This window comes from Myodes glareolus, chromosome 6 (assembly GCF_982192425.1).
Source record: "Myodes glareolus chromosome 6, mMyoGla1.1, whole genome shotgun sequence".
Lineage (NCBI taxonomy): Eukaryota > Metazoa > Chordata > Mammalia > Rodentia > Cricetidae > Myodes > Myodes glareolus.
In genome coordinates this window covers 5,092,091-5,116,809 of record NC_142031.1, presented here as the reverse complement: position 1 = coordinate 5,116,809, position 24,719 = coordinate 5,092,091, and the positions used below count along the sequence as shown (strand labels likewise).

Here is a 24,719-nt window from a genome sequence, read left to right as displayed (position 1 = left end):
TAAATACTGGCGGGCAATGAGTAACCCTGGATATGAATGCACCATCAAGCGCTGAAACACAGGCACGCTGGTCACCAGCCCTAAGAGGACTCTGAAGGACAAACCATCAGTGGCCACCACCGTGGGGGCAGAGCCTAAGGACTTCGGGAATCACAAGCACTAGACCTAGAAAAGAGGGGAAAGGAACAACCTGCCGTAGTGCAAAAACTGTTTCATGGGCGCAGGAGGCCAAGAGAGTCGGGAGCCACACGTGCATGCTCTGTCACAGACCCAGAACTCTCCAGGAAACAGTTTGGTTAGGGAGTCAAAAGCAAAGGGGGCCAAGCGTTCGATATTCTTGTTTTCTGTCTCGATGGAAGTGTGTGCAACACTTAACACTGGCAGGCCAGACTCTAGCTCAGGGAGCCTCATTTATGCTGCTGTTGCTCTATGGTTCATTTTTCTACAGAAACTGTCCTCACTTCAGAGTTTGCCTCCTGCTGGGCTGGCAGGAGCTGTGCAATCCTGTGTCCCCTCTTCCTAGGAGGTACTCAGTGAATCACACACACAGCCCCAAGTCCATCCCTAGTCCTTAGGCGGGTGCTGCTGGCCATGGAGCAGGCTGCTGTCCTGAGGGACCCTTTCTCTAAATGGCCCGCACATGCCTTTACAGATGCAAGGTCGATGACTAGCAAAGGCTCAGACTCAGAGATGGTTCTAGAAGATTCTCAGAGTCCACTTCTCAACCCTCCAGGGTCCTGGGATCAGGGGGTGACTGGGTAGAAATGGCACATCAATGGCACTAAGGCCACCTTGGTAGAGCGCACAGGAGTCTGCTCTACCTACCATGGTGCCCTCGCCAGAATGGAAGAGCAGGAAGCCGGCATAGGAAGAGACCCCTCTACATCCAGATGTCACCATTACATTTACCAGTCCGGGATATTTCAGGCACAGGGTGGCCTTCCTGGGACCCGTATCAGAGTCCCCAGGCAGCTCCTGTTCCTTGGCTGACATAACCAGAACAGGAAACCAGGTCAGGCCTTGGCTATTCCAGGCTGGGAGCTCTAACAGCTGTGAAGGGAATTATGGTAATTACGTTAACTGAGACAAAACAGACCCAGGTTAATTGTGAGCTTGGGACTAGCCACTGGGCTTGGGGTCCTAGGACTGAATGAAAGGGAGGAACAAAACTGAGCACGGAAAAGCATGCGTTCCTCACTCACTCGCATGCAATATGGCAGGCTCCTTCAAGCGTGTGCCATGGGGCTTCCCTGCCACAATGGGTTGTAGCCAGGACCTGTGAGTCAAAATAAATCGTTTCTCCCATAAGTCGCTCTGTCAGCAACAGGAAAAAAAAAAAAAAACAAAGCAACAACAACAACAAGGGGTGGGGGTGGGGACAGGAAAAGAAACCAAGACAGGCCGTCTGACCCCAACACCACAGCAATGACCTCAGCAGCAGGACAGAAATGCTTCCTGATACAGGAAAGACATTCTGAGCTCCTGCCACTGATCTAGCTGAATGGCAGTTTAAGTTTGGCAGGAGGAGGCAGAGGAAGGACAGGAAGCCTGTGGCACTGCCAGAGAGTTCTCCAGAATTTATGTAGAATGCCCTGTGTGGCGTCACTGCTACCTGTGCATTCAGTAATAAAGATGACAGCAGGGTGTGTCTTCTTAGTGTGAGCCCGGTGGGGCTCCCTACAGGAGAAGCACCGTGAACAGCTGCAGGTCCCCTCAGCCTAGACTGTATCTGGGCCTCCCCTCAGAGTCTCCACTGCGACTTCCTGCCGAGCCCACCTGAGATCACAAGAAAGCCCGCTCAGAAGTCACCTTCTGACCCATCAGTGGTGAGTGAGTCCAGAACTGCTCCAACTCCAGAGTAACCTGGCCAGGTCTCTAGCTGGAGCCCAGAAGGTCAGACTATCAGGAATCTGCAGACTGGATGCTGCTGAGGACAGAAAAGGGCACAGGGCCCCTGTGTAAGGGTCCTCTATGAAGGAAGCTACTGAGATCATCCAGGACAGAGCCTTGGAGGCTGAGGTCTTGGGAGCAATCTCCAGCACTCGCAAGGAGGACTTAGGTTGTCAATTTCATCAAATACTTTTTTGGGGAAAGCTATGAGCCCCACATTCCCCACCTCTGCTGAAGCAGGCAATAGTGAGTCACAATACAAGAAAACAGGCAGTCATCAGAGGTAGAAAACAATCACTTTTTTAAAAAAAAATTTATTTATTTTATATACAATATTCTGCCTGCAGGCCAGAAGAGGGCACCAGACCTCATTACAGATGGTTGAGAGCCACCATGTGGTTGCTGGGAATTGAACTCAGGATCTTTGGAAGAGCAGGCAATGCTCTTAAACGCTGGCCAGCTCTCCAGCCCGAAAACAGCCACTTTTATGCATATAGTCAGCTCAAAAAGGACCACCTACAGGATGGCAACCTGAACCTGGTGACCCCAGGAATGAAGGCAAAGGAAAAAGAAAGACACATGAAGCAAGGCAGGGCTGAGACACGTGAGCAGGCTATTCGTTTTCTATGAACACTCTGGGTCTCAAGAGAGACTAGCACATGGTAGGTACCAAACAGATGGCTGGATGCGGATTAGCAGTGGGCAGGTTATGTTCTACACATGCTAGGTGAAGAGAGAGAGCTTGAGAGCAAGCAAGCATGTGCTGGAGGCCTAGGTCAGCTCTTCCGAGCATCTCTCGTTCACTCTTCACCGTGTTTTCTGAGGCAGGGTCTCTCACTAACTCTGTCAGTCTGACTGGCTGCCCAATGAACCCGTGACCCTCTTGTCTCCATCTACCAGCAACGGAATTACAAGCGGTGTGTCAGTGCGCCTCACTTTTTACATTTGGTGCTGGAGATCTGAACTCAGGTCTTCAAGTGCACAGATTGTCACGCGTGCACAGCAAGTACTTTATTAACTGAGCAATCTCCCCAGCCTGTCAATGTTAGTTTTACAAAACTAGCTCATTCAAAAGTTGTCTGTACCCCTAATGAGTATGTGCCCAACATGTCAATACACTCCAGTCACGTTACACACACACACACACACACACACACACACATACCACATACACACGTGTCGTACAAGTCACACGTAGAATTTCTATGACCTTCCCACACCTAACAGTAGGTACCAACTATAAGTAAGGAAAGCTAGAAAGAAGTGACTTAGTCAAGGTCACACAGTTAGAACCAGTAAAGCCAAGGTCACAGCTCAGAGGTCACAGCCTCCAATCCTGGGACTGTGTCAAAGTGAGAGGCAGGAGGGCAGGCAGGCTAGGAGGTGGGAGGAAGTCGCTGCTGTCAGGTGTTCTGCTGGGACTGCCTCTCTCCTGTCTTTCCTGCTAAGGGAACTGGAGAGGCAGGGTGTTTTTGGCTTGAAGAATTGAGGGTTTCCATTATTAAAGACCCTCTGTGGACGTGGGAGACACCACAGTTCTTTGGAGATAACTGTGTATTGGTGTCAGAGTGTGTCTTCAGCCACCAGGAAAGAGACCGAGATGGATGGTTGACCCTGGCACAGAAGGCACAGTTCCCCCAGCTCAGGCTGAGGCCCACTCCTCCACCCTCTCCACACTGAGCTCATAATGGGCACAGTACTTCATAGGTCATAAAAGCAGACCCTATTCCAACCCTGATCACATGTACCTAGTGAGCTGTATACCCCCTGAACCATGCATGAGGCAAAAGTTGAGAAGAGGTGAAAAGTCAAGTTTGGGGAATATACCCAAACAGAGTCGCACATCACATGGCTAAATCAAAGGCGTCAGGCTGAAGGACACCAGTCACCCTCCATGGGACGCTCTGGAAAAGCTCAGACCAAGGAGGATAAGGAAATTTGAGGGCCCAGCTGGAGCAGGAAGTGGCCACAGGTGTGATGTGTGCTGGCAGGGGCATTCCCAGTGTGTGCTGGCAGGGGCGTTCCCAGTGTGTGCTGGCAGGGGCATTCCCAGTGTGTGCTGGCAGGGGCGTTCCCAGTGTGTGCTGGCAGGGGCATTCCCAGTGTGTGCTGGCAGGGGCGTTCCCAGTGTGTGCTGCTAGCATGGGCGTTCCCAGTGTGTGCTGGCATGGGTGTTCCCAGTGTGTGCACTAGCAGGGGCGTTCCCAGTGTGTGCTGCTAGCATGGGCGTTCCCAGTGTGTGCACTGGCAGGGGCATTAACAGTGTGTGCTGCTAGCAAGGGCATTCCCAGTGTGTGACATTGGCAGAGGCGTTCCCAGTGTGTGCACTGGCAGGGGCGTTCCCAGTGTGTGCTGGCAGGGGCGTTCCCAGTGTGTGCTGCTGGCATGGGCGTTCCCAGTGTGTGCTGGCAGGGGTGTTCCCAGTGTGTGCTGGCAGGGGCGTTCCCAGTGTGTGCACTGGCAGGGGTGTTCCCAGTGTGCACTGGCAGGGGCGTTCCCAGTGTGCGCTGGCAGGGGTGTTCCCAGTGTGTGCACTAGCAGGGGCGTTCCCAGTGTGTGCTGGCAGGGGTGTTCCCAGTGTGTGCACTAGCAGGGGCGTTCCCAGTGTGTGCTGGCAGGGGTGTTCCCAGTGTGTGCACTAGCAGGGGCGTTCCCAGTGTGCACTGGCAGGGGCGTTCCCAGTGTGTGCACTGGCAGGGGTGTTCCCAGTGTGTGCTGGCAGGGGCGTTCCCAGTGTGCACTGGCAGGGGTGTTCCCAGTGTGTGCTGGCAGGGGTGTTCCCAGTGTGTGCACTAGCAGGGGCGTTCCCAGTGTGTGCTGGCAGGGGTGTTCCCAATGTGTGACATTGGCAGGGACGTTCCCAGTGTGTGACATCGGCAGGGACGTTCCCAGTGTGTGACATTGGCAGGGACGTTCCCAGTGTGTGCACTGGCAGGGGCGTTCCCAGTGTGTGCACTGGCAGAGGCGTTCTCAGTGTGTGCACTGGCAGGGGTGTTCCCAGTGTGTGCTGGCAGGGGTATTCCCAGTGTGTGCACTGGCAGGGGCGTTCCCAGTGTGTGCTGGCAGGGGTGTTCCCAGTGTGTGCACTGGACAGGGGCGTTCCCAGTGTGTGACATTGGCAGGGACGTTCCCAGTGTGTGACATTGGCAGAGGCGTTCTCAGTGTGTACACTGGCAGGGGAGTTCCCAGTGTGTGCACTGACAGGGGCATTCCCAATTCGTGACATTGGCAGGGGTGTTCCCGAATGTACTGCTGTTTGGCTGCTAGGTTAAAATCCATATACCTGCCAACCCCAGAGGAGCCAGTTGTACCATCTGGTCACTGAAAGAGAAGTATGAAAAGGGAGACTGGGGGAAAAGCTCAGTAAGGTTTACGGCACAAGGCTGAGGATTGGAGTTCAATTCCCAGCCAACAAGGGGGTACACTTGTAATCAAGAGAGACGAAGACAGGCAGGTCCCCAGGGCTTGCTACCCAGCCGGCTTAGTTTAGTGGGTAAGCTCCAGGTCACACAGAGATCCTGCCTCAAAAACAAATAAGTAGATGTATGTATATATGTATGTGGATGTCACCTAAAGAATGATACTCAGAGTTGTTCTCTGGCCTCTACATGTATATACATACACACGCATATGCACGTATGATATAAACACACATATACACAAACATATGCACAAACACCATACATACCTACAATGCATACAGACATACACAACATACACGCTTGCATACACACATACTCACACATGCATACATATATAAATGCACAATACACACATTGAGAAATGTCATATACACATATAGATGTATACATACATTCACAAACATAGAATATTGAGAAGCAGTAGTATACCATACACTCAGAAAAACTGTCCTAAAGGTAACTGCCCCCCCCACCTCATGCCACCCTAGATAGCAGCTGATGAGACCCTGAAGGCAGACGACAGACCTGGGACACAGCAACATCTGGGTGATCCAGGCAAAGGGAAGAGGCTCGCCCAAGTTGCAGGGTAGGTGTCTTGGTTAGGGTTACTATTGCTGTGTGGAACACCATGATCAAAAGCAATTTGGGGAGGACAGGGTTTATTTGGCTTACACTTGGACAACACTTTTGTTTGTCATCAAGGAAGTCAGGACAGGAGCTCAGACAGGGCAGGAACCTGGAGGCAGGAGATGATGCAGAGGCCATGGAGGGGAACTGCTTATTGGCTTGCTCAGCCTGATTTCTTGTAGAACCCAGGACCACCAGCCCAGGGATGGCCCCACCCACCATGGGCTGGGCCTACACCATCAATCACTAATTAAGAGAATGCCCTACAGTTGGATCTTAAGAAGGCATTTTCTCAATTGAGGTTCCCTCCCTTTAGATAACTCTAGCTGTGACAAGCCGACATAAAACCAGTCAGGACAGTGGGTGTGTGGCAGACTATATAAGGGTAGCCTCTGGGCAGAAGTGAGGGAGCAGTGAGAGGAGATAGGGAGGCCACCAGGACACCCACCTCAGCTACCCTGCTGTGCCCAGTGAATCTGTCACCCTGCTGTGAGGACAACTTGGGTTACCCACACAGCAGATGAGACCTGGGAAGGTCCTAGGATGGCAGAGGTGTGGGTCCACCCAGCAGGACCATGGGACATAAGGAGTCAAGGCTCACACCCTCTGCATTTGTTCTGGAAGACACACTCTCCTGTAATTTTCTAAATTTCTTGACTTGGAATAATAAGATCAGAGACTCCGAGTGGGAAGAAAGTTTACAGATCATTTAGCTTGTGTTGTCTGAGTCAGTTCGCCCTCAGGTAGCTGGGGGAAAAAGTGCTCCAGAAAAAGCACTGAAAGACTCAGTCACAGCAGCCTCCAGGCCCTGCGGTGCTCACCTTGGATGCCCCAGCCTTGACAGCCCCAGGCAGACTTTGGGTGCAAAACTAAGGGCTGCCCAGCACAGGTAACCCTTCCGCATGCCCACCCATGAAGACACGGCAGTCCTTGTGTTCACACACAAACACGGGGGGGCGGGGTGATAAACACACAGGACTGTCCCTTCAGAGGGAGGGACACATGACCTGTTATCTGCCCTTAAGGCTAGGAATGGATGGGTTAATAGCCTGGTGACTTTTGCACTACCTGTGTGTCCAGACCACACTGGATCCTTCCCCAGACCCTTATCACGAGCCTGTCAATCTACAGAACATATCTTTTCGGAAGGTGTCGCATGTAGCCATCTACTCTCCTTTTTTGGAAGATGCCACACGCACTTTACAAAGAGTTCTGATGTAGTCATGTCTTAGGCTTTATTGTGGACATGGACTGAGTTAACTATCTCCAGGAAATTGTTCACCAAATTGTGTCGTGCTTAGACTTGCCTAGAATAAACCACTTGGGGTCAGACTCCCAGAGTGTGAACACCAGCTACTTATTCATACTGAACTGAGCTGCCTTCTTGCCTCCCAAGGACCGCTCTCTGCTGGCTGTGGAGGTGGCAAAGACTGACACACCCATCCACCTGGCTCACTGGCTCAGGAGTAGCATGGTGGCCCCACCTATGAGACGACAACCCCTTCTTCAGACAGCCAGGCCTCTAAGTGAGTGACATCCTGCCCAGACTCCCTGGGGAGGGCAGGTCCTCTTACATCGCTGGGCTGTCTTAGAGCGGAGGCCCCATATTCCTGCAGGGAGCTGGGCAGGACGTCCTTACAGAGAGGCCCCAGGGTCTTTGCAGCCTTCAGTCCTGGCACGGCCCACCTAACAGGGCCGACATAGAAAGGAAAAGCCAGTCCCCATTCCTTGTGGGCGTTGGGATTCCCAGGGAAAGGGAGCCTGTCACTAGCTCCTTCGCAGTTGGCTGCTTCACCAGCCCTCTCAGGACTGGGAGCTATTTATAGCCTCACAGCCTCAACACAGACTCTTATTTTTGGTTTTGCATGGCCTGGCCCAAGGCTCAGCTTCAAATTTCCATATGTGCCACTTTCCGCAGGTACCAGGACGCTGTGTACCGCGCCTCTGGATGTCTGTATTGCCAGGGTTGGACCAGTCCCCAGAACCCAGGCCTTGGCCTTGGGGGCCTCTGCACACCCGTTGCCTGTTCAGCACCACCTGCTCGGTGGGACAGTCACCTGGGTGGAGCAGCCTGGGATCTGGCAAGATGCAGGACCCACACGACTAGGCTATTTTAAGAACAGTATTTTAGGAAAAGCTTCAAGGCTGGGTTTCAACTCACAGTCAAGCCTCCTTGCCCCTGACTTTGGAGGAGATGTTCAGCCACTGTTTGTCCTCTGGGCTTTAAAGAAGAGTCTTGAGGAGGCAGGGAGGCAAGACACAAGGAATCCTGTACGTCCTGGAAGCCAAGACCTGCAAAGGTGTCTCAGCCCCTAAGCACCCAACGCCCACCCACTCAGAGCCGGCACAATGTGAAGGACTCTGCCCACAGGTAGCAGTGGGAAGTGGTACCCAAAAACCCACACCCACCTCTGTCCAAGTCCTTGCAGCCAGGAGCAGGGTGCCTCTCTCACCTGTGTTCTCAGCCACACACCTGAATGAGACGGAGCCCTGAAGCCATCCCACCCTGCATATGGGATGACAGCAGGGTCATCCCACAAGAGGACAGAGTTTCCTCTCTGCCAGGCTGTGCCCCCATGGGGTTTCAGCTTTAGTGTCAACTGGACAGGATCTAGCACCACCAAAGAGACAAATCTCCGGACAAGTCTGTGGTCAGGTTATCTAGGATCAGCTAACAGAGGTGGGAGGATCCACCACGAAGACAACAGTCCCCATTCCGTAGGCCGGGGTCCCGCACAGCACAAAACAGAAGAAAAGCCAGCTGAGGACCAGCACCCATGGCTCTCTGCTTCCTGATTACACATGTGATGTGACCAGCCGTCTCATGTTCCGGCCGCCAAGGCTCTTCCACGATGGATCTGTCCCCTCACACTTGCGCCACAATAAAGGCTTTCTCATTTAAGTTCATCTTGTCACGTGTTTTTCTCACAGTAACAAGCAACCAATGCAATCCCCGCTATGACACACCCAGGCTGGGGACATGACCCTCACCATGGTATCTCTTCTGCCGTCTCCACACCCCCAGCGCTTGCCCCACCATCTTCTACTTTTCTTCAGGCCTCCTGCACAGTGACACTCAGAGACACAAATCTAACGATACCCTTTCTCTGAAACCTTCCATATGGTCCCACTCTCTCAGGATAAGACACAACCTTTAAGCCTGACAGGAAAACTAGGCTCATTTAAAAAAAAAAAAAACACCCAACCCCACAGCAGAGAAACAAACACTCCAACTCAAACACAGGCGAAGGACAGAAATACACATTTCTCCAAAGATATCCAGTGGCCAAGATGCTCATGAAAATCTGCTCAACATAATTAGGCAATCCAACAGTGCAAATCAGGGCCACAATGAGATCCTCTTCATGCTAATTAGGGTGGCTATTTTTTAAAGGGGGGCACAGAGACTAACAAGTGTTGGCAAGGGTGTGGGAAAATCAGAACCCTCGTGCACTGCGAGTGAACATGTCAAATGCTTCAGCCATTGTGGAAAGCGGTCTGGCTGCTCTTTGAATAAATAAATATACAATTGCTGCGTGTGCCAACAATTCCACTTCTGGGTCTATTCACACAATAGCTTGATGCTGGGACTTGCACAGATATTGATCCAACAGTCTCCAACGTGGCATTGCTCATAAAATCCAGGGATGGGAATAAACTGAGTCGTGTATGCTTATCCATAGATGGACAGGAAAACAAATGGGGTGTGTGTGTGTATGTGTGTGTGTGTGTGTGTGTGTCAGTGTGGAGTGGATGTAATAATGCAGATCTCCCCAGTCTGCAACAGGAATGAGCGGAGCTCAATGCTACCAAAAAGAAGACAACAGGAATGAAGTCTGGGTGGTGCCTTCTAGAGAGAGGATGTGTGCAAAAGGACTTTGCCCTTGACTCTGGTGAAGTGGGAGTCTAAGAAGGTTCACAACAATAGAGCAGTCTGACCCTCAACCTGGCAGAATGGCTGTGGCAGCCGTGCGGGGAGAAGGTTGAAGCAGGCTGAAGGCAGGAGGAATCCAGAGCCACGAAAGAGGGCCAGGCCCACAGAGCTGCAGTGCTAGCCGGACGGTGACACCAAGTGCTGGGATACAGGAACACGCAGAGGCAAAGCCCATGGTGCTAGTGGATGGGACAGATGCGTGGGACCTGACCGGGCCTTTGGGGCTGAGACAGCAGAAGGACAGGTGGTTGCAGTGACTAGTCTTGGATGTCAACTTGACTACATCTGGAACTAACTCAAGCCCAAATGGTTGGGCACCCCTGTGAGGAATTTTTTCTTAATTAAATCACTTAAAGTGGGAAGACCCACTTCTAATCTGGATCTTTGAGGTAGGAAGGCACACCTGTAATACCTTTTGGAAGATATACTTTACTGGGAAGATACGTGTTAACTGGGCTGCACCTTCTGCTAGTCCCTATAGAAAGGACATAGAATGAGAAAGCGCTCTCTCTTTGCCTGTTTGCTCTTGCTCTTACCCCACTTTGCCTGAGCTCCGCTGTGCTGGTGGCCATGGGTGTCTCTACTCTGGGAGCTGAGACTCTCTGGCCACTCCCAAGCTGGGTCTGCCTAGAGAAAGCTAAGAAGCCTTTTCTAAAAACAGCGTGCCTGCTTCCCAGGGTGTTTGGAAAAGTCTGATGACCAATCAGAGCTCTAACAGTGTCACGGAGAGCTGCGTCACACAAGCCCAGGTCATGATCTGTCAAACGGAGGCATGGATGGAGGGTCACAGAGAAGAAGCTGGCACAGCACAGGCACCTGGAACATGATGGCCCCACCAGCAGCCTTCTTCCTTCCTGTCTGATAATTTCATTCCTTACACCTTCGTGTGGCCAGCCTCTTAGCGGCCGCTGTGTCTGCACTGGCTGCTGGGCTGTGCATCTTGGAACAATGTTAACAGCTGTACAAGGCTGCTGCTTTGGTACTCAGAGCCCCGTGTGTGTCTTGACCTGGCTGACTTCTTCAGAAGGCTCCACACAGACCATGGCTACTGTGGATCTTTGCCTTGCAGTTGTGTCTGTGCGGGTCTAGTTCAGATTGTGTTGCTTGCTACTCAAAGCTCTGCATGCACTCCTGTGTCCTGGGTAAGGCCTGCTAGCCTTTCCTGCTTCTGGCACCTTCTCTGCCTTCCCCTCCACTCTACACTCTGAAGACAGAGAGTCTACACTGATATCCTCTCCATACTCAGAACACAAATCGGTCCCTTGTCACTATTCAGGTCTCTGGCTAAGTTGTCACCTCCTGAGCACTTTGTTTAAAATCAGCCCCTCCCCAGCCCCCTGTTAATGCTGTTTTTATTGCCTTCATGGTATTTATCAGGGTTTATAACTATCTTATTCTTTGTTCCTCCAGATTCTGAATGACAAATTCACCAGGCTCTGGATATCGCACCCCATCTCCCCAGTCATCCAAAACCCCAATACCATATCCCCAAATACCCCAACACCACACCCCACCTCTCCAGAGTCTTCTGAGACTTCCTACCTACAGATGACAAGACACGGACTCTTTGAGTGGCTCTTCTCAATCCTCCCAACTCCCTGCCGATTTCCCACCTGCCTCCCTAATAAAACACCCTTGTTGCTTGTGGATCCTAATGCAGCTCATGTGCTCCACAGTTCAGGATGCTGACCTGTGACACTACCCAGCCAGCCCAGGGCCCCTTCCATATCCCCCTCTCAAAGGTGACCCTCACGCTCTATTCCTTCGCTCCAACTGCTCTCTGTTCCCTACCACCGTCCCTCTCCCTCCCTTCTCCTTCCCTCCCTCCTTCCCACCTTCCTCCTTCCCTCCCTCCCTGCCACCACCCTCCTTTCCTCCTTCCCTCCCTCCTTCCTTCCCCTCTTCCCCTGCCATCTTCTTCTCTTCCTCCCTCCCTCCTTCTCTCCCTTCCTCCCTCCCTCCTTCTCTCCCTTCCTCCCCTGCTCTCTCCTTCCCTGTGTCCTGGCCTCCCACCTCTCAAATGTTCTAGGTTCCTTTCTGTTGCTCTGATAAAACCCCGACCAAAAGTGACTTAGAGGAGGAGAGGGTTTGACAGGTTCACACTTCCAGGTCACCATCCATCACTGCAGGGAAGCTAACGGGAACTCAAGCAATTAGTGGCATTGCATCCACAGCCAAGAGTAGAGAGAAATTACTGGACTCAGGCTGCCTGCTAGCTTTCTCTTGTCCTGTATGTCTAGGACCTAGCCTAGGGAATAGTGTCCCCTCAATGGACTGGACCTTCCTACATCAATGAACAATCAAGACCATCTCCCATAGATACCTCAAACCAACCTGGTCTGGCCAGTCTCTCCTTCAGGCTCTCTTCTTGGGTGGTCCCAGATTGTAGCACATTGGCATCTGAAACTATCACATCTAGCTCCTATCCCTCATCCTGCCCTGTCAATACGCAACCATGCTATGACATCCCCATTTCCGAAACATCCTCTCTGGACTCCTTGCCAACCACCATGTCGTTCCTCTTCTACAGCAAGCTTCTCACAGGCAAAGCATAACCTTAGTCGGGATCAGAGTGGATTGCATGCTGACCCTCAAGCTGCCTGGGGCTCTTCAAGTGTGACACTCACCCCCCCCCCCCCGCCATGAGGCTGCAGTTGACAGTCTCCAGCAGCCGCCCTGGCACAGCACACGGTGGTAAAACTGCTGGCAGCACACGTGATGTAGGTGCAGAAGGGGCAGAATAGCCAGGTGGTTGGAGGGGTCCTGAGGTCCAGCAATACATGTAGGGCCACAGGGCTAGACATGGATTCTGGAGCCACGGCCCTGAAAGGGCTCAAACCCAGGTGTTCTGCCTGCCTGTCTACAGTGTGTCGTCTGGGGAGGGACCATCTTCCCTGTTTCCTCTCTGGAGTCCCAGCAGCAACATAGCCCTAGCTAGTCAGTGTTAGGAAAGACACCCCCAGGCTCCCAGAAGCCCCCTGTATCCTTATCCTGGAACCCCAGGAGTTCCTAGTGTAAGCCTAGTGTAAGTTCCTATATTGTTCTGAGGAGCAAGCTGGGCCCAGAGAGGGAAGGGCTGCACCAAGACCCTCCATCCCCCTCCCATCCCTGAGCCCCTCTGAGAACAGAGGCTAAGGAGTACATCAGGGTACCAGGTTCCCCAAGTGTCACTGACCCAGTACTATCTGACCAGGAGGGCCAGAGGGGCATCAGAGCCTCCCAAAGCCCTGGTCAGGACTCCTGGCATTCCCTCCACAGCAAGAGTGCTGCACAAGAGGCTGGGTGGTGGTGTTACATGCCTTTAATCCCAGCACTCAGGAGGCAGAGATAGGAGGAGCTCTGTGAGTTCAAGGCCAGCCTGGTCTACAGAGTGAGTTCCAGGACAGCCAGGGCTACTCAGAGAAACCCTGTCTCAGAGAGAGAGAGAAAGAGTGCACAAGAGGCCTGAAAAGGCTGTTTATTTCCTAGGTTTCTTCTCCAGCCCCCATTCACACCTTTTATCCAAAGGCCACTTAGAGCATAAAATGGGGTTGGCCGTTACGTTCACTAAATAGCTCGGTTAGTCGGGGATTCTTCCAGAAGTAAGCAGAAAGTCCAGTTCTTCTGTACTTAATTATAGGAAACAATCTTCTCAAATGGATATTTGACTATTGGTGTTTATTGGCAATCTGGTGACTTTCAGAGGCATTCAGAAAGGGGCCTCGGGCCTTCTAAAAGCTGAATTATCAAGATGAAGTCATTAACTTGTAAAAGCCTCTTCCAGTCCAATAGGTCACCTGATAGAGTCCCGCTGAAAACTGCCACCACCCGCACAGGTCCCAAAAGACACCACCACCCCCACTGACATACCCAGGCCCCTCCACCTCCATCTGAGGCAGGAGGATCCCCTTGCAGGCCACAGAGAAATAGCTCACACCCAGCCTGCTGGTTTCTCATACCTGGTGTCTGCCTAAGGCCAATTTAAAAGCAACAAGCAGGCCATAGGAACATGCCTTTACTATGGCTTCTATTGCTTTTTGCTTTGTTTTGTTTTGATCATACCCTGTCAGACTAAGGTCCGTGCACACAGAGCCAACAGCTCAGTTGAGGGGTCTTTGCTTTCTCTAATTCCTGTGAACTTTCTCTGCAGTGGCCTCTACTTCCTGTGTTCCCTGGGTGAGTGTAGTGGACTCTCGTCAGGGTACATCAGAGACCCAGACAGAAGCGAAGGTCTCCCCTCTCCCTCACCCCCATGGAGAGCCCACGAGCCACTCAGCCAATCCCTCCAAAGCAACTGCCACTGAGAGAGATACCCAGACCAAGCTAGGAAGAGGTCATGTCCTACTGGTTGGAGCGCCTCCTTTACCTTCCAGTTGTGATTTTCTGTGTTAATCCTAGGGTACGTCTTCCTCAGGGCTTGCTAAATCTGGGTGCATACAGGTCAATGCAACCACTGATAAGTATGATTAGGGGTCAAGGTGCAGGACAGGGAAGGAAGCATATGAGCCCCTGTCTTGGTATGAGGAGGCTGTTACCACCTGAGAGGAGGCAGCGGGATATGCTGTAAGAGGCAGGAGCAGGATACCACAGGCTCAGCTCTGAAGAGCCCAGCTAAGGGGGATCCTACATCACCTGGAAGAGGGAGCAAGCTAGGGAAATGTGAAGAGCAGAGAACAGGAGGAATCTGAGGCCAGGTCAGGGGGCCATGGAAGCACTTGAAGGAGTCTGAAGCACGCCTTGTGAGACTCTGGGATCCCCTGGGAGGGGGTCCTGAAGCTGGGGAAGGCCCCAGGGATGCTCTTTCATTCCCTGGAAACTCATTAAGGCTGATTCCATACTCAGGGGCTTGTGTCTCTAGCAAGAGTCCTTGTTTTCCAACTACTTAATTTTCTCATCTTTCTGTGAGGCCTCACTACTCCTTAAAGGAAGATTCTAAGAAATACGTATGCTCTAAGCCACTGTTGTCAAGACCTTCTGGCTAGTCTTCCTCCCTCACTTCTCCCCTGCCACTATTCACACACACACACACACACACACACACACACACACACACACAAAGTCTTGCATGGCCAGCCCCTGTAGGGTATACCAACAGAGACCCTCTTTGCAGGGTTGGCCTCTTTCATTCCAAACACACACACACACACACACACACACACACACACACACACATGCACACACGCGCCGCACACACTGTAGCCCGTGATCCTTCCCTCCTGCCCTCAGCACAGATCCAGCACTAATGCCTGTGACGGTACTATTCAGATAACTTGTAAGCATCACTACTGAGGCTCTGGTTTATCCTCTACCTCCACTGGACGGCCTCTCTGAGAAAGTGCCGTTTATTATGGGCTACGACAAATCCTTCCTGGAGAGAAAGTGAAAGCCAAGTAAATAAATAAGCTACCAAGGAAGAAGAAAAGAAAATCCACAAAGTAGCCGTCTTGATGGCTTAGTTTGCTGGAAGGGTGAAGGAGAAATCCCTGGCTGGGAAGGAGGTACGGACAATAGAGAAAGACTTGGGGCTCCTTCAGCTGAGGGACAGACCCTGACACTCAAAGGCTGGGCTTGGGGACAGAGAAGGGAGTGGCTACTGAGTGACCCAAGAGACAGCTCAGGGAGCCAGTTGCTTCCTCCACCCAGCTGCAATCTCGGACAGGCCTCAGGGCCTGGGGTCTCCTCTCTGCTCTAACATCGTCCTCATAATTAATAAGCTGAGTCTCTGAGCCTGGGCCTCAGGCGGTTCTGAAGTAAGAGCAGGGCTGGATTTGCCCTGTTTTGTTTTTCATCAGATAAACAATAAGAGGAAGAAAAGCTTACACTGCTTTCGATTGCATTTCTAGGATGAATGCCACAGCCCAGAAAAATACTGCTTTTTTCTCCTTTCTCCTTTTTTGTACTTTTTACATAACCTGTAATAAGCATTTATTAGTTTATAATGGAAAAAATAAGCCGCAGTCTTAGAAACATCTTATTCAACCAGTTCTTTTTATCCAGGATTTTAAGGACAACCCATCGCCCAAGGCATGGCTAAAATTAAACCTGGAAGTTTCTCAAACCTAAGCGCCACAGCAGGTCTATGAGGCAATGCCCAACTTTGCTTCGAGCGGAGTAATCAGTTCCTGTTCTCCTCTCCTCCCCCCTCAGACTTACTGCAGCTCCTCAACCTTCCCCTCCCCAGGGGAGCTGACCCTCCCCAGGTGTCAGCTCCACTCTCCTCTGAGAGCTCCATCCCTCTAGACTCTGTGCCCCTGGGCTTCTACAAATGTCTGTGTGTGGAACCCCTAAGGTGGGTGAGCTTGCAGGAGTCTGTGTGTAAACGGGGGGGGGGGGGCAGAACTTTGACACAAAACATAACCCTTCCCCCCCCTTCCCTTCTTCTGTTCGGAGATCCCCACCTGCGGGAAGCCATCTGTGGCCCTCCTAGCCTGGCCAGTCGCCTGCCTGTGTATGGTGTTCCACTCACACTCTGCCCTTCTAGCGTGTCGCTTCCTTTGTTTATATAGTAATCAGGCCTCTCTCCCACCAAGCAAATAAACTCAGGAGAGCATTGATGATCCAACCCTGATCACCTGTGATCCTCAGACCCTGGCTCGGAGGGCCCCATATTCAAGAAACCCATCACTGATGAGAGGAAGAAGGATGGGAGAGGGGACAGGAACACGTGCGAACTGTTGACAGGCTCAGTTCCCTGGTAACTTCTTCCTGGACCCCAGAAGACCTTCCTGGACCTTCTTCTCCACTTCACCAGGAGCCTTCAAGCCAGTGCTCAGACTGGCCAGCCCTTAGCAAACAGAACTTCTGTCTAGAATGTAGGCCTAATGGCCCTACAACATGATTTCAAGGTCAGCAGGCGAGAAGATGTGGGAAATGGATACCATGGTCTCTTTGAGTAAAGGGCCCAGAGGGGCATCTACTTTCTTTGCAACTTCTCTGAGGCTTCAAAACTTTACAAAATAAACTAAAAAAGCAATGGCGAGCAATGTCAGACATCAGAAGAGAACTTTCGAGGGCTGAGATGGGCTTTATACACACACACACACACAGACAGAGAGAAAACGAGGATGGGCAGAGGAACGGCTCAGCAGCTAGGAGTGTTTGCTGTTCTTTCAAAGGGTCCGAGCTCAGTGCCCGGCACCCATGCCAGGTTACTCAAACTGGCCTGTAACTCCAGTTCCGGGGGTCCAATGCCCACTTCTGGTTTCCGTAGGCACCCACACTCACGTGCACACACACCACATGAACATGCACATACACACACACACACACACACACACACACACACACAAGAGCTGGTGCCTCTGATGCACGCACAGCACAGCCCCGGACCAAATGTCTGTGCTCTCGTTCTGAGCTGCACGCTTGCATTTGGTAATAGGTTTTATATGCATGCCTCATTTCACAATAAACAGACAAAGAGTTAATGAGTAACACATTTCTGAAGGTTCCACGAGAACATTCTAGCAACAAGAAGGGACCACCTGAGCAGACTGGGCAAGTGCCCAGGTAGATATCCCAGAAACCACTCAGAGGCACCCACCTCTCTTCGCTGGCCGCAGTTCTCCAGCTGAGGCCCCAGCTGCCTCACACACAAGTTTAAGTGCAATTGATAGCAAACCCCTACTTTTGAAAAAATATCATTAAAAAAAAAAACTAGACTGGGTCCCTTTGCTCTTTGGCAATTATTCTCTCTTCAAATACACAATTTTTCACCATTAACTGGATGGGGGAGTTTTCATTTGTAAGACAATCCATCTAGAAAGTAATGCGGTGTCCACCATAATTCCCATTTCCTAGGCATGCTGGGCAATTTTTTATTTCTAGGAAAGCCAGGGAGGTCGTTTACTGTAGCTGGATACATTCTTGTGCTCAAATCACTTCCAAATCGCTTATACTATGAAGTGGAATTATACTTCTGAGAGACGCACCGCACAGCCTGGCCCCTTTGGGGAGCTAATTTTCAAAATCACAATAATGATGCTGAATAATCTCTTGTTGGATGTGTGGTGACAGACTCACCTCGCCTCGCACGCTGCCTGTCGGCTCCCAGGGAACAGCGCTGATACATCTGGACGTCTAGAAGCTTCTCTGGTTGGCTTCCTTGACCCAGAACATGGTTTTGATCTTACTGGTATATGAAAGTCACTATTCTTTGAGTGTATGTGTGTGTGCGTGCGAGTGCACAGAGGGGTTGTTGGCGTGTGTTACACATGTGTTTGTATGGAGGCCAGGAACGTTCCTAGCCCTGTTATATTGGTTACTTTTCTGTTGTTGTAATAGAACACAATGGAAGAGTTTATTTGAGCTACGGTCTCAGAGGACTAGAGTCTATACTAGCAGGGAGGAGACAGCCAGCAGGTGTGAAGGCTGGAGCAGGAAGCTGAGAGGTCACATTTTGAACCGCAGGCACAAGGCAGGAAAGCAAACTAGAAACAATGCGACACTTTTAACTCAAAGCTCACCTCCTGTCCCCAGTGACACACTTCCTCCTACAAGGCCTCACTCTCTCCACCTCCCTGAACAACACCCCAAGTGGGGACCAGTATTAAAATATATCTGCCTATGGGGGACATTCTCACTCAAACCACCACAGCCATCAGCCTTGGCTGGTTGTTTTTGTTTTTATTGTTGTTGAGACACAGTCTCTCGTCTTCCTGGACTCATGGATTGGGCTAGACTACCTGGCCGGCAAGCCCCAGGGATCCAGCCACCTGTCTCAGTCTCCCTAGCCGTGCTGGGATCACAAGCACAATATGACTATGCCTGTAAACTAAGATCATAATGATTGCACATCACACACACATCAAACACCTTGCTTACTATACTGTCTCCCAGCCTTGAAACAGTACCTTCCAGGTTGGTGGGATGGCTCAGTGGATAAGGTTTGGCTGCTAAGCTTGGCAACTTGAGTTCAATCCCTAAGACACACACACAACAAAGACAAATAGTAAACTACCTCTGTGGCCTTCCATGATCACACTGGTAATGATTAAAACCTATAGAAACTTAAAGGTCCTCATTCATTCAGCTTCACTGTTCCTAACCATGTCGTAGATCTGGATTGCTATGGTTGGGTTGCAGTCTCTTTAGGGCAGAGCCTAAGGAGAAGTCTATAGGCTTGTGCTGGGACCATGACCCTCAGTAGAGGTTAAAAATGACTCCTCCTACTGCTGGGGCTTCCTGTCAGGTAGGGGGCTGCTTCCTCTTGTGCTCTGCCTGAGCATTGGTATGCCATCTGCCTGAGGTCCTCATCAGAGCTGAGCAGACACCAGCACTGTTACTTCAGAACTATAACGAAATAAACCTCTTTGGGGACTGCGGGGCGCGGGGGGTGTCTCAGTGGTTAGAGCCCTTGCCGCACCACTGTGAAGACCAGAGTTCAAGTCCCCAGAATCTCCCTAAATGGCAGGTGGGCGTGGCAACCTGTCTGTAAATTCCAGTGTTTGGAAAGAGGAAACAGGGGACTTCCTGGAGCAAGCTGACTCACCAGACTGGCTGTGTGCAAGCTTCAGGCTCATCTGAGAGAAGCGGCCTCAAAGAATAAAGCAGAGAATGGCCAAGAAGACTCCTGATGGCAGTCTTGGGCTTCCACAAGTCTACATGTGTGCACAAGTGCATGCACAGAAACACACGAGAACCCACATAACACACACACACACACACACACACACACAGAGGCAAAAAAAAAAAAAGGAAAAGCATTTAAACATCATCCAAAACTGCCAATGATGCTAAGAAATGGCCAGCAGGGTGCTGCAGCCTCTGCCATGGCTATCACGCAACCGTTCTCACCAGCAGGTTTGGACTGTGAAGCTCTGTGGGCGGGGGGCTTGGGAAGAGCCTGGATAGGCGCTGCAGCCCCAGGATCCTGCTCAGCATTGTCAGGAGGGAGCCCTGGCAACCCATCACCACCTTCTCCTTGGCAGACCCTGTGTTCTGGAGAGCACAGTGCCTCTGGGCTGCATCAAAACTGCAAGGTCCCTGTGCTGTCCTTGCAAATTAGGTGAAGCCCCCTGGGCTGGATGGTGGGGCAGTCAGGGAGGCTCCTTAGCTGAGCACCTGAGTTTACAAAGGATGGGACTGCAGCCCTGAGTCCGGTCACACACGCATGCTACAGGCCCCGCCCTCAGCCCTAAGGTGGGGTTTTCTCTTAGAACCTTTAATTGACAGGCAATTACTCAGCTGCCTTAATTAAAAATAAGAAACAGTGGCTGGAGAGTTAAGAATTCCCATTGCGCTTACAGAAGGCCAAAGTTCAGCACCCAGCACCCATGTCAAGTGGCTTACAACTGCCTATTAACTCCAGCTCCAAGGAATCAGACACCCTCTTTTGGCCTCCACCAGCAAGCACCTGCACACATGTGCACACAGCCACATACAGACATATGTACACACACACACACACACACACATACACACTTTAGTAAGGAAAAAGTCACCAGCCATGGTGGCACACACTTTTAATCCCAGCACTTGGAAGGCAGAGGCAGACAGATCTCCCTGAGTTCTAAGACAGCCAGGGCTGTTACACAGAGAAACCCTGTCTCAAAAAACCAAAAACAAACAAAAATGAAAGAAAAGATGAGTCAACAACATAGAAGGAGGCAATGCTTTTGCTCTCTGCCTATATCGGACGTTACGTGTGTCACTGAGAGTCCTGCGTACTTCACCTCAAAGAGAGTCCATCTTCCAAAATGACTCCAGCTGTCAAGTGGAAATAAAACGAGCCGACACAGCACCATGTGAGATCAACAGAAACTAAAACCCCTGTCGTGTGAACCGCGTGGAAAGAGCAGGTCACCGTGCAGGGTGCTGAGCATTCAATACAGACACACCCAGGCTAGAGCGGTGAGAAGGGGCTCCGAGGTCACTCAGCAGGGAAGGGGATGAACACACAAGTGAGCAGTGATACGTCCTGACCCCATCGAGGCCGGGGGGTCAGCACCCCCAAGAGGGAAGTACTGATGAGGAAGAGATCATCAGTGTCTTACAGCACTGCTGCTAAAACATCCAGGTCTTCAACCCCAAGGCTATCCGAAACCCGGGGACAAAGAGATCCAGTACATTCATGCACAAGAGAGTGTGGATTGGATCTGGATTCCCTAAAGGCACCAATGGTGAACAAATTTAAAATAATCTGAGAGAAACAAGACCTGCTGGCTCTGAAGTTCTTTCTGCCTGGTAGGAAAAAAGCAATGGTCCTTTCTGAAAAGGGCCTGGAGGGTTTAGACAGATGACTCAGTGGTTAGGAGTACTGACTGTATTCGAAGAGGACTCAGATTTGGCTCCTAGCACCCACACGGTGGCTCACAACCATCTGTGACTCCAGTTCTGTGTATTCAACACCGTCTTCTGGACTCCATGGGTACCCCATGTACGTGGTGCACAGAAACAATGCAGACAAGACAGTCGCCCAGAAAATAAAATAGTCAATCAAAAAAGAATTATTTTCAAGTGCCTTGAGCCATCAGGAAGAGATGAACTAAAGCTAGGGTCTGCTGGTCTATGCACCTCCAAAACAAAAGTTCAAGCAGAAATTTGCTATCAGCCAAGTTTGCCTAAGGACATGCAAACAAGAGCATATGCCTTGTAAGCTTAAAAATAAACAGGATGTGTAACGTACAGAGGAACCCACACAGGGTCTTTATTAAGAAATGGACAAATATAAGAGACAGAAAGACAGACCTTAGGTGATGCATAAGATTGCAGTCCTGATTACTCAATGAGGAAAGGAGGAAGGGACCTACATTAGGTTATAAAGGCCGCCCACTGTGCGCGATCCATGCACCTGTTCCTGATCCATGCGCCTGAGCCGATCCGTATGTCTGTGCTGATCGTGTGCCTGTGCCGATAGTGCACCTGCCCTTCCTGGCTGACTCTTGATTCTGCGATGCCTTTGCCCCTCTGAGTCTCCAATGCTCTCATTGCAGGATGGGGATCTTCATTCCTCACAGGCTCGAAGACAGTGGGATTCCATTAAGATACACCCAAGGCTGGTGAACGCCCCCAACAGTCTGGGAAGATGGATTGGAAGGCGAAGTGTGAAGTGTGTAGCATGAGGCCCTGAGCTTAGATCTGTAGTTCCCTCATAGAAAGCTGGGAGTGGCTGTGAAAATCTGCAAGCCCACATGAAGGGTAGAGAAATGTAGAGCCACAGAGCTTGCTGTGTTCTATTTTGGCTCCTAATTCGAGGGTACAGCCTATAATAGAGAAGTCCTAGCAGGGCTGTGGGGCAGCGGCTCACACTGCATCTTCAGAGAGCAGTGGAGTCTGGTGCTCAGCCAAGGGAATGGTGCTGCCCACTTTTAGGGTAGGCTATCCTCCAGAATTAGCCTAATCTAGATGACTCTAGAGACTAATCTACATGACCCCTCACAAGTATGCCCAGAGCTGACCTAATCTACATGACCCCTCACAGGTATGCCCAGAGCTGACCTAATCTACATGACCCCTCACAGGTATGCCCAGAGCTGACCTAATCTACATGACCCCTCACAGGTATGCCCAGAGCTGACCTAATCTACATGACCTCTCACAGGTGTGCCCAGAGCTGACCGTAACCTAGAGGATCCCTCATAGGTGGCGCCCTGCTAGGTAATAAAAGAGGTTGCCAAGTTGACAACCAGCATTAACCATGGCAACCTCTCCCTCCACCCATGGGAACTATACTCCTATTAAGACTGACAGCCCTTCAAAAGGAGCTGCCCAGGATGCAGGAACGGGACCTGGAAGCAGGGGTGCAGTGCCCAGATCACCTCCAGCCTCCATCTAGACGCTAGAGGAGCACCCCTGAACTCTCTCAGACTCCCCAAAAGAGCCCAGGGGAGGGTCTCGGCTCTCCCGCTCATACCACCCGGGTCCATGCGCTTTTCACAGTCCCTGTGGATCATGGGGAAATCATGTGGCACTCAAGAAGAGCAACTTACTCTATGTTAGGCGGGGATAACAGGCAGTGCAGAATGCAAAGGAACCAGTTCACGGTCCCAGGGAAAGAGGGATGCCGGGGATGTGGGGGTCACCAAGATCCAAGTGGACACTCTGGGCATGACAGCAAAATCACTTCTCTTAATGGAAACTGAGCTCCCAAGTGGGAAGTGGAGGATCTAGAGATGGATGGTGGGGACAGCACACAATAACAGGGATGCACTGAATGCCACCAAACTGTTCCCTTAAAATGCTTAAAATAGCAAGTTTTATGTTGCATATATTTTATCAAAATATAAGAATATGAAGTGAATGAATAAATAAATATTTGAATAATGTTATGAATATAAAGATCTGAGCATGGTTCCTGATACACAGACATCTAATAAAAGATGCCTTTATTAAAGATACATGAGTGAAATAAACAGAACTATAGTGTTATAATGGATTCATTTATAAGTACGCACTGATCAGCTGGTGTCTGTCAGGTGCCTCGGCTGAATGTGCGCGGGACATCAGAGGGCAAGATAGACACAAAGTGCCCCTGGCGTGGCCCCAACACTGTAGCAGGAGCAAGAGATGATAAATCAGACACGGGGCAGGTGAAACTGGGTGCTCTGAGAATGGAGTGGGAGGGAAATCTACAGGGAGCAGTGAGGTTGGGTCACCTGGAGCGTTCCCGGTGTGAGACTGGCTCCCCAGGGTCCACGAGCATTAGATAAGGGCTGAGAGTGTGGCCAATGCAGAGGGACTGATGTGGCACTTGCCAAGGGCAAGCAGAGTTCCAGGCCCTCTCTGGACTCTGCTGAGGGGTGGAAAGCTGCCAGCGGCACCGACTTAACAGTATTCTGTTCCTAAAAGAAGCATTTGATAGACAGCCAAAGGGGAACTTAGTGAGCCGACGAGCACACTGAGGAAGGAGTTGGCCCAGGAAGCATCAAGAAAGGAAGAGACAGAGAATTATTTTTTTAAGTTTAAGGGAAATTTGGGAAAGAGAACATGATGATGTGTCAATATCCTATGAGAAGAAGACAGATATGAATAGGCAAGGGGCTGGGGTGAACATGCAGGGGTGGGGTGAACACGCAGGGGTGGGGTGAACATGCAGGGATGGGGTGAACACGCAGGGGTGGGGTGAACACGTAAGGGTGGGTGAATGTGCAGGAGTGGGGGTGAACACACATGGGTGGGGTGAACACACAGGGGTGAGGTGAACACACAGGGGTGGGGTGAACATGCAGGGGTGGGGTGAGCTAAGAACCAAAAAATGCTCAGTATTTTAAAAAGGTATAAAGACCTCAAACTGAAAGGCAGGCAGCATGCCAACAGATATGTAAGAGAGGGATGGTAGATGCTTCTGAGAAGAGCAGTAACTCAAGAAGATAGAAGAACTGTGTAAAGACACAAGCCTAAGAACTTGGCCTCAGAAAATGCAGAGTAACAACTGGCCAAGCTACAGAAAAAAATAAAAAAATAAAAAAAACGATAAATCAAGAGATTTTTTTAACATACCCCTCTCAGAAATCAATGGCTCATGTACACAAAAATATAAAAGAAGAAGAAGAAAAACAAAGATGAAGGGATTTATTACAGCTGGGCTAACAAATGCAGAGAGAATTCATCCGAGAGGAGACGTCAGGACTTTTGAGCAGGCGCAGGGGGGAGGATGCAAGTTTCAATCAATGTGCCAGAGAATCAACATTACACATTTGCGTGACTAGGGCCCTCACATGAAAGAATTTAAAATGATTAACAATGATGTTGTCGTGGTCATGTTGTCAAACTGCCTTCTAAAAATCTACATTTGCCCCTAGATCTGTGCTGCTCTCGGCTTTGGTCTGAGAAGCCTCCCTTGGCAGTGGGCTGTGGTTCACGCGGAGCTGGTCAAAGTGCCGAGTATAACCGACTGTGAGATGGGTCAGCTATCAGCCTCCCGTCATCCA

The 24,719-nt window shown here is 50.8% G+C and overlaps 1 protein-coding gene and 1 long non-coding RNA gene across 11 annotated transcripts in view; one reads left to right on the top strand and one right to left on the bottom strand.

Annotated features, from left to right (window-relative positions):
* The window catches only part of Camta1 (calmodulin binding transcription activator 1), an 832,857-nt gene that overhangs the window by 616,796 nt on the left and 191,342 nt on the right, over positions 1-24,719 (bottom strand). The gene's annotated exons all lie outside the window — the stretch shown is intronic.
* On the top strand, positions 3,663-11,514 carry LOC148121595 (uncharacterized). Its single transcript, XR_015737966.1, has 3 exons — positions 3,663-3,862; positions 5,801-5,898; positions 11,284-11,514. It is a non-coding gene; the product is annotated as an uncharacterized LOC148121595 (long non-coding RNA).